Raw genomic sequence first — 14,893 nt, 5'->3', positions numbered from 1 at the left:
TAGCTACCACTCGACAATTAGAATGGCTCCTTATGAGGCTTTATACGGACGTAAGTGTCGTACACCCTTGTGTTGGCGAGAGACGAGAGAGAAAGTTTTAGTTGGTCCCGAACTCATTCAGATCACTCATGACAAAATTCAGATTATTCGCGAAAGAATGAGAGCTGCCCAAGATCATCAAAAGTCTTATGCAGATCGTCGTAAAAGGCCAATCGAGTTCTCGATGGGTCATATGGTAATGGTGAAAGTTTCTCCTTGGCGAGGTGTGCTTCGATTCCGAAAACAAGGTAAGTTAAGTCCATGATTTATTGGTCCGTTCAAAGTATTGGAGCGTATCGGAAAACAGACTTATCGACTAGAGTTACCGGAGAAACTTATGGGGATACACGATGTGTTTCATGTCGGGTACTTACGTAAATGCTTGGGTAAACATGAAGAGACGGTGCCCTTAGCCAAAGTCAAAGTAGATGAGAAATTAAGATACAATGAAGAACCAGAATCAATTCTGAATGAGAGAAAAGTGAAACTACGTAATAAGGAAGTAGACTTGGTATTGATCAAGTGGAAACACCATCGGGGACCAAATTGGACGTGGGAGCGTAAAGATGAGATGAAGGCGAAATACCCATCTTTATTTCCACAATAGTGATTTCGGGGACGAAATCCTCAAAAGGATGAGGTATTTGTAACATCTAATTTCTAATATGCCCAATTATTTGCTTAGTATATTTAATTATTGGGTTAAATAGAACTTATGATTTAGTGAGAGTTTGGGTCTAAAGCTTTAGAATTTTATTTCTTAAGAATATATTAGAGGATTGGAAAATATCACGTCAAATAGATACATAAAACGGATTTTTTTGGGAGATCTTTTCTGGAATATTTTTGTTGGATGTTATAGATTATCTCTTTATGAACGCGTGGGCGAAAACCTCATAGAAGACGGAGATCCGAGCGAAACGTTATGAATAATTTAAGTGTTGATGGTCAAAATGGGTATCTAGCCGGGCCAACCCGGCCCAACTCGAGTTTTAGCATTATAAATTGGATTTTTGGCCCATTTTTCATGTCATCTAAGTCCAGAACTCACACACACACTAGAGGTGCAATTTTCACACACATAGGCTTGATTCAACTCAAATCAAAGAAGAACTACAAGATCTTTGAAGGATTAGATCATCAAGTAAGGCATAATCCATTCTTTGCACTTGTTCTTGGTTGACATTCTTGTTATATGGATTGCATGTTGAGTTATAGTTAGGGTTTCATATGGGTTTGATCTTAAGTGTATAAAATAAGTGCATTTTAGTGTTTATGGCATGAAATGTTCATTAGATTCAAGAGATTATCAAGATTTATACAAGTTCATCATATGAACTTTGACTTGATTAAGTCAATGATTTGGGAGATAATATAAACGATAAAATAAAGGTTGGATTTTGGTTGTTTATGTCAAATATGTTATATTAAGTTGAGATTCAGAAGTTGGAATGGTTTGGAATCGAAATGGTTTGAGGAAAATGTATGAAAATGAGAATTTTCGACTTTTGAATGCATTGAAAGTATGCAGACTTTGAAAATCTGTTTAAAATCGTAGAAAAATCCAAATGAGGTGAGGCTAATTTTCTTAGTTAGATAATTGAGTCTAGTTTATTTCTTATTTATGATCAAGACATGAATTCGAGCTTAAAATGGGCAAAACAGTTCTGCATGCAGCAGCTGTACATAGAAATTTAGGTAAAATGTTCAAATAGGATATGTGTATATCACGAGTTTCTTATATTGGTTGCTTATGAGATTTTGTACATTTACTCCAGGGGGTAATTAAGACATATTTTGATAGTTTGGAAGCAATCTAAGTGTGGTAGATTGGACTTGCTTTGTGAGCTCAATTCGGAGCTTTTCGGTATTATACGGTTGTCCGGTGAGTTATATAGTTTATTGTTACATATTGATTTAAACATATATATTTTCGTATGAATGTTTTTGGTCTTGAATGGAGTCACACGATCTTGATTTGTCTTTCATTCCGTCTTTTGAGTCGATTCCATATTACTATCTCGGTACATCGGTTTGCTTTCCGGATCCGGACTTGTTTGTTTTGTTCCTTGAATTGTACGCCATAGTATGGGTACTACTTCGTGTGGCACGCCAAAAGTTTATGGCGAAGTCAAGATCCCGGGTTGGACGGGTGAGACTTTCTGCGGTTGTGAATACTCATTGCTCAGAAAGGAGGAAGAGCAATGAGTAGGGAACCTTGGCACATACCCGGTAGAGGAAGGCGGACAGTGCGAGGTTTCCCGTAATGTATGATTCCGACTCGGACTTTGGCATGATCCCGGAAGGTGAAGGACGGGGGGATGCACTCTCCTCTTTATATATACCGATTCGATCTCTTGGTTCTTGATATTTATTGGTATTCTAACGTTGCTGAATATATTTGGTTGTTGATCCTGTCTCCTTGTTGTAATGWGCATCAATGATATGGTATACTATGGTGATTTGAATTTGGAATCCTATGATCATAGCATCTGGTACGTAATTGTTCACTCGGTTCCTTGTAAGTCTCGGTTTGTATCTGGATGATGTTTTGAACCCTTTTATTGATAAGAGTTTATTATGTATGTTTAGAAACATGTGTGATATTGATATGTAATACTTAACTATTTAACTCACTAAGCATTGGCTTACCATTTAAGTGGCAACCTCTCTCAGGAAAGAAGACGGATAAAAAGAAAGAACCCTTTGTTTGACTTGAAGATTTATCGCGGAACTTGAAGATATCGATCTTGCTTTTGGGTAAATAGTAGCTTATATATATAGTCTTGTCCCATATTCTTTTGGCTACTTAATTCGGGTTGTAAGTAAAAAAAAATCCGTTACATCCGGTTTGGAATTGTGTTTTGGGTGGTTTTATCACTAAAATAGAATGGATATTTCGATGTTCTTCTAGAGAATTAATATCCCATATTTTGAGGTTAATTAATGTTATGCCCAGATTGGTGTATTTCAAAGTGTTGGCCTTTTGGTTCTTCATAACCTCTGGTTCATCATCGCCTCTGGACCATTGCATCGCCTCTGGACCATTGCATCGTCTCTGGACCATTGCATGGGCTCTGGACCAATGTATCGCCTCTGGACCATTGTATCGTCTTTGGACCATTGCTTGGGCTCTGGACCAATGCATCGTCTCTGGACCATTGCATCGGCTCTGGTCCGTCCATTGCCTCTGGTCCTTCCATTGCCTTTGTTCCATCCATTGCCTCTGGTCCATCCATTGCCTCTTGTTCATCCATTGCCTCTGGCCCTTCATAGCCTCGCCTTTGGTCTTCTTCCAGACTTAGCCATTTCAGCAGCCTCTGGTCTATTGCCTGCCTCTAGACCACTTCATTGCCTCTGGTCTTCTTCCAGACTTAGCCATTTCAGCAGCCTCTGGTCCATTGTCTGCCTTGGACCAATTCATTGCCTCTGGTCTTCCTCCAGATTTAGTTGTTTCAGCAGCATTATCAGATTTTCCATCCTTGGCCCCGATTGCTTTGACAAAACTTTTAGAATAATTTAGGATCAATTTTGATCCTAATAATTAATAAATTATATTTTATTGAAGATTTTATAAAATTGGTAATTTGGGGTTTGTTCAAGCGAAATGTTACACGATTTCATCTAAATCGGAAGCAATATTGATCGATTTTGTCATTTGCTTCTGTGTTAGTTGTAAGTTTGACTGATTCGTGTTAAATCGCACAAAATAGAAGAGTTTAATACCTAATTGGATATGTTCTTCATTGTTTCATTCTAAATCGCACATCAAAGGTTTCGATTTAGTTCCTTTTGGTTCAAGGTTAAATCGCACAGGTTCATTTCCACCTATCTTGACCTAAATCGAACATCACCATAATCGATTTCATCTTAATCTATCATAGGGTTCAGCCGGGTTTTGGTTACATCGCTCAATACTTTGACAAGGATTATGTGTTGTAGCCTTAATTTCTCAACTGTCTAAATCGCACAAAGGGACTAACAATTGGTATCACTCACCTAAATCGAACAGGAAGTCTTCTGTGTTAATATCGGACAACCTGCCTAATTTGTCCGATTTTGATTTGCTCTTCATTTGGTTTTGGGTTTAATCGCACATACTCTCTTTTGATTTCACATAAATTGCAGGCTGCTGTTCGTTTGAGTTAGGAAGCTCGAGTTGGTACATCACGGGTGAAAGGTGAGGTAGAAAAGCTTCGAGGTAAAGAGGGAAAGAAGGTTGAAGGTTGAAGGATTCATTGCTTAAAGGTGGAATAAATTTCAAGGAAACAGGATTGTTCATAAATTTGAAGGAACAGTTGTTGAAGAACAATCTCCAAGTTATTCAATCGGTTTTCTCATAAATCGCAGTCTGTATTTGTTCTTCATTCATATTTGTTGGAATTGCCCAACTACTCTGCAGTCTATCAGAAACTTCGCATCACTGCTTGCTGCACCCATTTTACCAACCAGTCTATTTGAGTTTAGTCGCACAACAAGGGTTAAGGTTACAATGTCTTAAACAAGTTCTAGATTGACAGGTACCATCACAACAAGTGCAAGAAAAGTGATAGGAAGCCAATAAGGTAGATTCAAATTCACAGCAGAATCAAGTTCTGTATGTGTAAAATCTGTTAAGGCTACAGACATCTAATTCAAGAAATTTAGGTTGTGTTACTAAGACTTGGCCTAAATCGCTTATCCTTCCTGTCTGTATCCAAGCTGCTCAACAGGTCATTGTTCACAGCTTTGTTCTCAATAGACCATCCAAGATTGCAATCCTCGCTCAAAGATTTGTCCGAGTTTTGGTCTTCCTCGTTCAAGATAGTCGCCAGTTTCTTGTTTTATCGGACGACAGCACACCTTGGTTCACCATCTTGACCGGGTTCTTGAAGGGTATATAATACAGTTTGGTGATTGAAGGATATGTATTTGGATTTGGACAGCGATTGATAAATCAAAATTATCAAACACCAATTGATGTGTTTAGTGGAAGGATTTGGATCTTCTCGGAGACACTTGTGTTTGATAATTCTTCGCACAAAGATCTAGTTCATCCAGATTTATGGTTCATGCGGATTTGTGGCAGCCCAACAGACTTGGTTTTGACTTAATTTCAACTTGGGCTTTTTAAATTCCAAGCCCATCTTGTGTGTGTTTCTTTTAGCCCATTTTTTTCTTTAAGAGTGTAATATTTTTTTTTTGGATCAAACTTTTTTTGGTTTTCAATTTTATCCATTTCATTTGTTTTTATGCTTTTATCTGTTTTTTATCTGTTTTGAACTGTTTGAGATTTTTTGAATCGTTTTGTTTCGTGTAAACTGTTTCTTATCAGTTTTAACCGTTTTGATTGTTTTTAACAGTTTTTAACTGTTTTCAACAGTTTTTGACTGTTTTTACTGATTTTTTAACAGTTTTCGTCATTTTTTTGATTTCTCAACAATTTTTGTGTTTTCTGTTATTTTTTTAGCTTAATTGTTTTTTATTACTTTAACTGATTTCACAGCATTAGATTCCTTTGATCAATCTGTTTTGAAATGGAAACTTTTTTCGACAGGGAATATAAAAAGCTTAAAGAAAAATACGATAAACTAAATTATGAGTTTAACAAGAACATATCGTGGACAATTCGTCTAACTGATTGTAATGAGAGAGAGAAGGAAGAAAAGAGAGTTTTACAATAAAAGCTGAATGATCTAATGAAAACTAATACTGATCCACAAGAGATAGTACGATTGAAGAAAGAGACTGAGAAATTTCATAAATCTGAAAATGATGTAATTGAAATAAGGAAGCTACTGGATTTGGAGAAGGAAAAAGTTTTGGAAACTCAGAAGATTTTAAACACTGAAAGGAATGAATTTGAGAAAGAGAAGAAGAGGGTGATTGAATTAGAGAAAAAGTTTGGTACTGAATGCGTATCTTATGAAAATAAGATCAACTCTATAGAGCTGAACACAAAAATGCTATTAAATCAGATCTCTGATTTTGAGCAGCTGATCATCTTGAAAAGAGCCAAGACTGATAAAGAGAAAGAAGAGATCAGAGAAGAATGTCTGAGCCAGAATCAGAAACTGTCTGATAGCACTGCTCAAAAGCAGAAGGCTTTAGACGAAGTTATTTGCGCTAGAAAAGAGAAATACTGCAAAGAAATATGCTCCAATAGCTAAAGAGCTTGCAGAAAAGAAAAAGTGGCTTGAGATCGCTTCTGAGAATGAGAAAAGAAGCTCAGATGAAGAGAGAAGAGAGTTTGACAATCAGAAGAAGAAATTTGAGAAGCTGGAAAAGGAGTTAGAATATAAACTCCTAGATACTTCCAAGAAATTGTCTGATCTGAAGACATAACTTGAAACTGAATTGAAGATGAGAACTGAACTTAAAGAAAAATATGATTTAGTTGCTGTTGAACGAGACTAGCTTTTACAGAAAGTCAATGACTTTTCTTATGCTCAAAGCTGAACTGGTTCTCCTTCACAATGTAAAACAAGCTTTTATGACTTTTCCAAATCAAACAGTTATTCGAGCAGCCCTAAATCTACTGTTTCTAAGAACTATTCTCGTTCTTCTAATCAGTACAATCAAGGGTATGTCATTGGATCACCCAATTCTCATTTTAAAGTTAAAAGCATTTGGGTTAATAGTCTGAATCTGTTTCGTTCCAAAATTATGTTGTTACTAACAATAATCTTCTTTGTTTTGTGATATCTACTACTGACATGATAAATCTTAGCAAGAGAAGGATCATGTCCTCTACATGCAAAACTATTGATTTTGTAAACAGGAAACGGTACAACAGATGGACTGGAGACAACAGATTTCAGAAATATTGGAAAGGTAATAACAGGTATAATTACAATAACTAGTATGGATCTTAATATGTAAATGATCATCCTGTTAAAAGTGCGAAAAAGAAAACATCAAACAATAATAAATGGTTTGGCAGTTACAATATCCCACAACCTGATACTAACAAAGAAGGACCCAAGTTTGTTTGGGTACCAAAATCTGCCTGATCTTATTTTGCAGGTGCGTTATTACTGCGCTGATCAGAATTTCAATTACATGATGCACAAATTTAGGGGGAGGTTGTAATTTGTCCAAACAAAGTGTTGGTCCCTTGAGGGTCTACAAGATACGTAAGACAGTTTGTAGAAGGGGGGATGAATAAAAACACAATATTTTCAAACTTAAAATGTATATTGATAAAGAAGATCAATAAAAATTTAATAAGACTGTTTGAGGAAAGATAAGGTAAGAAAACCTATCTAAACAATCTTTGGTTACATATAGATTCTTAGCAAATGAGAAAAGAAATGTTGTGAAGAAAAGTTCCTTTACTTAAGCTAGGAAATGCTCAAAATAAGAATTAGGTTTAGAGAGTGAGTTGCACGCACTCTGCATGGAGAAGAAACACTTCTATTTATACCCACTGCATTAACTGTTCATTTAATGCAAAATGGTAGGGTTAGAGTGCGTGTCAAGCCTTAAGAGGAAGGCTTGTCCTTTGCTATAGTCAATAGTACAAAAGGCACTATTCATGAGCAGACATCCTTACCTAAAGTTGGTCGGCAATAGAGTCAACTAGTGGGCTCCTTACCGTACCAATGTTTAGAAGGGTATGGGTTCCTTTATGTGTATAAGAACAAGACAACAACAATCGTGCTAAACAAACTTCCTCTGATCGTTGAATGCTGGAATAACCTGGAGGTCTCTTCAGCATTCGCTGAGGCTTGAGCAGTATTCACACATATGTAGACAGACTTGTAATCACTGAATACTGCTTCAGATCATGTACTTGCCAGTCCCTAATCTTCAGTTTCAGTCTTCGACATTAGCTGAAAGTTCTTTGGTGTGAGTGTTGTCTTCTTGAAGTATTGTTGTCTCTGATTGAATTACAATTCAAGTTCTTCAGCGATCACTGAACAGGCTCAGTGATGATCGCTGGAACTGAAAAGACAGAAACATACAACGTATAAGTGAAAAGGGATTATCATCAAATCACTGAGAGAGAGGATCAACAATCTCTTCCTATTTGATGATAACAAGACAACATAAAGAAAGTTGTCTTATCAAATAATAGTAAGGAGAAGTTACATATAAAGTACATGTCCCTTTTTACTATTTTGGGATCTTTTTCAGTAAGTCAGTCTTTGCTTGACAATTTTCCTTAAGTTATATGTAAGAGAAAATTACAAGTATGGAAACTGAAACTGAGAGCTTATTCGGTGACTTATATATTGTCAGTGAATGTAAAAAGTAACACTGGAACTCATATACTTGTGTCCCTATTACTTTTTTCAGGGATCTTTTTCAGTGAAATACATGAAATATTCATTTTATTATCATTGGTAATATTACAAGTAGTTCAGTACATGTTTAATGCTTACAGACTATAAGAATTATCACTGAAAGTAGACATAGTACAAAAAGTTACAAGAAATAGTAGATTGTTGTTACAAAGAGAAACTATTCTAGAACACTTAGATCTATGTAGCTAGGTACATCTTCACCAAGGTTTCTTTGACGTAGGCATTCCCTTTGCATCTTCAGATCAATGACTTTTCTAGGCATGCTATCATCTATCCAGAGCAAGAGGTAAACCAAATGACCCATTGGACATAGATGTAGCTCTGACATTTCTGAAATCTAACTTCACCTTCATAGTCAAGGAATATAACTCCTAACTCAGGTTTGAAATGCACAGCATTGGGGATATAGGGACCCTTATCTGGCAAGTCAAGATATAGCATAGAAATGTCTATACTCGGATGACCCTTCAGGACTTCATCTAAGGAGAACCTTGTTTCATGTTCGTTCCTTAGGAATGGTCCATCATTAGGATCAGAGAGCTTGAGTTTCTTCTTCCCACCTTTCTTCAGAGATGGCCTTTCAGGGACCGCGACATACCTGTACATCCTTTTGATGAGATCGCTGATGGTGTCCTTGATAATCGCCTTATGTCTTGACTTGGATCGCTGAATGGCTTGCCCGATCTCCATTTATTCACTGTATCCATGTCGGCCAAGGTAGGAAGGGTACTCGATGATGGCATCGAGATTGTCCCTGGTGATGAGCATTGAGACCAGCGTTCCATCGTCTTTTGAACATCCGCTGATGCTGACGCTAATAGTCGGGCGGGGACTGATTCTCTTCTTCAGCTTTTCTTTGCTTCACTGCTTGTCCTTTTCCACCAGCTTCAGGTTCTTCTCATGCTCAGCTTCTGCAATAGAAAAAAGTTTATCCTGGGCGACAACGTTCACCTTTTTCTTGGACTTTCTCTTGGAGAGGACCTTCACAACTAGTGACTTGGCCAGCTTTAAGCTGTCTTCAGTCTGCTTCTTCTGAAGCTCTACCTCTTCTTCAGCCCACAATGCCTCGAGTCTTTCATCTTCAGAAAGGAAGTCGAACTCACCACCACTAGAGGTACGAAGAGGAATTTTTACTCTGGTGTGGTCGAGTGACTCCTTTAGCTGAGTCATCTGCTGATCGGTAGGAGTACTGGAAATAGAGTGATCATGGACCCACTCCAATCGACCGCAGGTGGCTGATGGAATTTGAAGTTGATACTTTGAAATGATTACTACCTGAGAGGTAGAATCTTCAAATAAAGGTTAGTGAGGGATATTGAACAATACCTTCAAGTTTTCTTCTTCAACGACCGCCTTGCATTTTGACTTGGGTCCTGGTTCCTTGATGGAGCAGATTCACCTTCCCTTTGCTCCCGATGAATGGTGTCAAAGACGAGAAAGAAGAAAGAGGAAAATGAGACATTCAATCATGATTTAGATCAGGTTGCACAGAAGGGGGAAAGCCCTCCTACTAAGCAATTAATATTAATAAGAAAGCACTCCCCTGGGATGCAGAATCCTTGAGGGTGACTCCCTTGGTGGCGGTTGATGGGTTCTGGTACTTGATGGTAAAGTCATCTTCATCATCGTCATCGTCACCATCTAGGTCACTTCCAGGGTCAGGGATAGTAGGTTCATCATCGTCATCATCTTCGTCTTCATTATCATCATCATCATCATCATCACCAGCAGCAACAGTGATGGAAGGAGCATCATCCCTAGGGATGGCATCGACTACCTCAGCTAGAACAGTTTCGGTGGTCGTGATTACAGGAGCAGCAACCGCTTCAGCTCTAGGAGCCTCAGCGTCAGCTTCAACTGTAACTGATACTGGAGCAGCAGCAGAAGAAGGAGCAGTAGCAGCATCAGATGGTCCAGCAGCGTTGGACCTCATCTCCCCCTCTCTAGCTAAGACTTAAGAGAATTGGCCAGAGAGTTCGTCCAAGCACTAACGCTGGAGAACCATCACCTCCTCTAGCCTTGACAGAGCACTGGCTAGAGTTGTCGTTGCCTCACACGTCTCATTGAGTTGGGCGCGACCATCGGCAGAGAAAGAAGGTGGGATCACTGGAGCTGGTTGACGGACAGCATCCAGGATCTGCTGAAGAAGTCCAGTCTGCTGAACGACGAGAGCCTGAGCATCGTCAGCCCTGCTGGAGAGAGCAGCAATGGCGTCAGTGTTGGCTTGAACAGTTTCTTGGAGACTCAGGAGGTGACACTGAACTTCTTGAACGTCCGTTTGAATAGGAGGAAGTTCGCATCAAGGTCAGCTTGGTGAGGCATCTCCTGGTGGACTTCAGTTATCCTGCAGAGAACTTAATCAACAGCAGGGAGGAGAAGTTTGATAACAGATGCCATCATAGTCATCATTAATCTCTTCATCCCCTCCATCTTCATTCTCGCCCCCGTCCTCTTCCTCTTCTTCAGAATCTGGCTAATGCATTGAAGAAGGACCTGCAAGAGAGGAAGTGTGAGCAAAAGGCTCAAGGTTAGTAGAAATGAAAGGGTAGGAAGATGGAGTACCTGAGGGGCCATCAATGACATCCAAAGGATTGTCACTGGCATGAGCAAAGATGTCGTCGAGAGGATGGACATCTGTATACTGAGGAGCATCGAGAGGAGCAACCTCAAGTCTAGTGGTGTGTGTCTCAGTATCAGGGAGGACTGTCGTTGATACATCATCGACATGTGTAAAGACCAAAGAAGGAGGAGAAGAGAAAATGGTTGAGAAGAGAAGTGGGTGTTCAGCGGTGGCGGCGTTGATATTCACACATTCAGTGATTTGGGTCACTGAGGCGGTTGGGGTAGGTGCCACTGATACGACAGTGATGGGAGAAATCACTGAATAGCTATGAGGGTTAGCTAAAGGCACCTTGGGGTTAAGTCTAGTTTCAATAGCTGAAACCTTTCGAGAGGCTTCAGCCAAAGWCGTGGTTGTCCCCTTTTTGGCTTTCTTGGCTTTCTGAGGAGAACTAAGAGTTGGTTGAGAGGATCATTTTGAAGGGGTTTTGGTGGCTTGGCTAGACTCGAGGGGTTTACCCTTGCCCTGGCCACCTGAGGAGAAGAGGTAGTGATGGACACAATAGAAGTTAGCGCCACATCACTGTCCTTCAGCTTATGATCCAGAATCCTGGATCAAAACTTCGAAACCTGGACGTTTCCTTCCGTGGAGTAATTCTCTCCAAAGATCTTCACAAAGACCATCGAAAGGAACCTGGTGTAAGGCACTACCTTTTCTCGCTGGCGCTTGTTCAGCATGAGCACCAGGTCATCGAAAATGACCGCAACATAATTTATATTGCGAAGCTGAATCACAGATACGCCTATGGTCAAGGCGATCCTAGAGGCCTGGTCCTGGCCTCCAGTTTTTCCACCCACGCACTGGATGAAATGAGAGAACAGGTATTGCCAGACAGCTGACATCCTGCTCTTCTCAATCTTGGACAAGGACTTCATGGGAGCATTTGAGTCCTTCTTCATTGGCCATTGATAGCCAATGGCATCGAGACACTCATCTCGGCCGTTGTGGGTTTGCTGTCATAGGGGCCTTTGGGAAGGCGAAGATGTGATAACCGGATCCTGGTTATCACCCAAGGTAATTAATGTGTGATTAATTGTTAAATGCTTATGTGACAACATGATATATTGTTATATTTGATCATGCTAGTATGTGAAATTATATGCATAAATGAGTATGCATTAAATATGTGGATATTTATATACATAATGAAGTACATGCATAGGTGTATATGTATGTGCAAGAGTTGCATATACGCATGGTTTATGTGTGCATGCATGTGAGAGGGGGGAAAGAAGGCTATAGCAGCCGACTTTCCTAAAAAGGAAAGTATAAAAGGAGGAGTTAAGCCTCCTTTACACTTTTTTGTCCATTGTGAGAAAGTTAAGCGATTTAAGTGAAGAGTGTTGACCGGAATGTTCTTGACCGGAATACAAGTTAGTTTTCAAGTGATTGGTTTTCAAAAGGAAATTCAAGGTGAGTGGTTAAATGCTTTCAAAATACTTTAAATTGTAGGTTCAATTGAGTTTTGAAATGTTTACCTGACAATTGATAATTTTGACCGGATTATGTTAAATCAGATGCGTTGTTCGGACTAGAATAAACCGGACAAGGGTTGAGCGATTTAAACATAAACCGGACATAGTCTATTCCGGTTTAAGGATAATCCGACTAATGTCTTAGCCGGTTTTGGTGTTGAGCGATTTATGAACTTATAATTTATGTTAAAGTGTTTTAAACGGAGAAGTAGGAATACGACTAAAAGGTGACTGGTTTATTTATAAATCGATCAAGATTACACATTATATTGACCGGTTTAGTGATAAATCGGACAAGGCATTGGGCGATTTGGTGTAGTGTTGTCCGGATTTGGTAAACCGATCAAGGCTTGACCGGAGATGAAGTCCGGCCAAGTCTATGTTGACCGGATTTGCACTATGACTTGTGCACTATTTATATAAATTGTCATTATCATATAAAATGGGAATTTTTGATAAAGATGATTTTGAAATAATGATATTCCACTAGAACATTTATGGCTGCGGTCTGTTCAATATGGAATTGTTTTGCGAAATATTTTAATGAGGAGATAAAGTTGGCATATCAAGGAGAGGTGTACCATGGGATAAGGGTGGCATATCAAGGAGAGGTGTACCATGGGATAAGGGCGGCATATCAAGGAGAGGTGTACATTTGGATATAAGGGTGGCACTTGTATGTGTGTTATGTAATATAACTCTTACTATTATATCCTGTAAGACTACCGTGGTCTGGAATCTTTATTTCTTTGTGATTTAAAGGTTTAGGATTAAGGTTCTTATTGAAAATCATAGTCTGAATGTTATTGAGGAGGAAATAACATGTTTCGCCTGAAACTTTGAATAAACCTTTTTTATTTAAAAAAGGTTTAAGAGTGGCACTATGATATACCTGGTTAGTACAACCTATTTGGGTTTTGATATATTGCAAGCAGAGAGTTTGGCTTGAAAAGTGAAAAGGTACTGGTAATATGTTCTTACTTGTTCATATATTTGTTATGTATATGAAGAGTTGTTTTACATAAAAGTTTTGGTGATTTTCACCGTGCAATAACATAAAAATGGAACTCACTAGACCTTTCGGTCTAACCCTCGTTTTGTGATTTTAAATAAGTATTGCAGGAGGTGCAGATGACAAGGGAAAAGGGAAAATATGATAATTCCTTATATGTATATATGCATGAAGATTTGCTTATGGTATGTATAGTTTTGGTTAGATAAAACTTGATTAGTACAAGAATTGTATTTTGAATATTTGGACCATGCATTCTGTAATGGTAGATTCTTGTACTAAGGGACCTATGTGGTGTATAAAAATGTATTTCTTGTGCATGAAGTATATGTTACATGCAATGTGCGGAATGGGGTGTTACAGAAAGTGGTATTAGAGCCTGAGTTTAAAGGATTTAGGTATTTAACAGCATGATACCTAGACTTAAACTGTTTTATTGCATTTTAAGGGTCCCAGACATAGTTAGCACCATTGGAAATAAATATGATGAGTTGAAAGAACAGTGTGTAAGGTAAATTTTAATTATATATGGCCAGTGTAATTATGAATTTACAGGTACATATMTGAACTTGAATACTTCATTATATTTGGGAATGTGAATACGTGATTATTAACACCAAAATCTGCAGATGTCCAACCGAACACGGAGATCTGAAAGAATAGCCCATCCAGAGTATGAGGAAAGAGAAGAATCACCTGTTAATCTTCCAACAAGTACTTCTGGAAATATAGGTCGGGGAAGAACCAGAGGAAGAGGTAGAGGGAGAAGTCAGTCACAAGGAAGGGGTCGAACTGAAGTACACTCTGAACATGAAGAATCCCATTCCGGGAATGTTCAGGAGAGATCAGTGCCACAACCGAAATATGTAACTAGAAATTATGGGAATACCGACATTTATGGGAATACCGGCAAGAGTGGAAACAGAAAGAGTGGAAGTACACCCCTCTATTTTGGTTACTCATAACAAAGAAGGAGACATCAAGATGTTTTTGGCATGTAAACCGCCAACTTTCTCTGGCGAGAGGGATCCAGTAAAAGCTATCTGCTGGATCAAGAAGATTGAATCTGTGTTTAACACCATCAGATGTCCAGAATTTGATAAAGTCCGATTTGCTGTATCAGTGTTAAAATCAAATGCTCTGTTTTGGTGGGAAGTTCAATCGTTGGCCAGAACAGATATCTTACAGACATTATCCTGGAAAGAATTTGTGGATCGATTGAAGTATCAGTTCTGCCCTAAGACAGCTGTACGACAAATGGAAGAAGACTTTCTGAAATTGGAACAGGGAARCGGAACAGTTCGAGAGTACACTGAGAAGTTTATTGAATACTCTCGATTTGCGGAACATTATATTTCATCGGAATCCAGGAAGGTGGAAAGGTATATCAAGGAGTTAAAACCCTCAATCAGAGAATTTGTAATTGCTATGAACCCCAATACCTTCTCACTAACTGTGG

Source organism: Cynara cardunculus, unplaced genomic scaffold (genome assembly GCF_001531365.2).
Source record: "Cynara cardunculus var. scolymus isolate 2C unplaced genomic scaffold, CcrdV1 Un_Scaffold_1525, whole genome shotgun sequence".
NCBI classification, from domain to species: Eukaryota; Viridiplantae; Streptophyta; class Magnoliopsida; order Asterales; family Asteraceae; genus Cynara; species Cynara cardunculus.
This window is presented reverse-complemented; position numbering follows the sequence as displayed.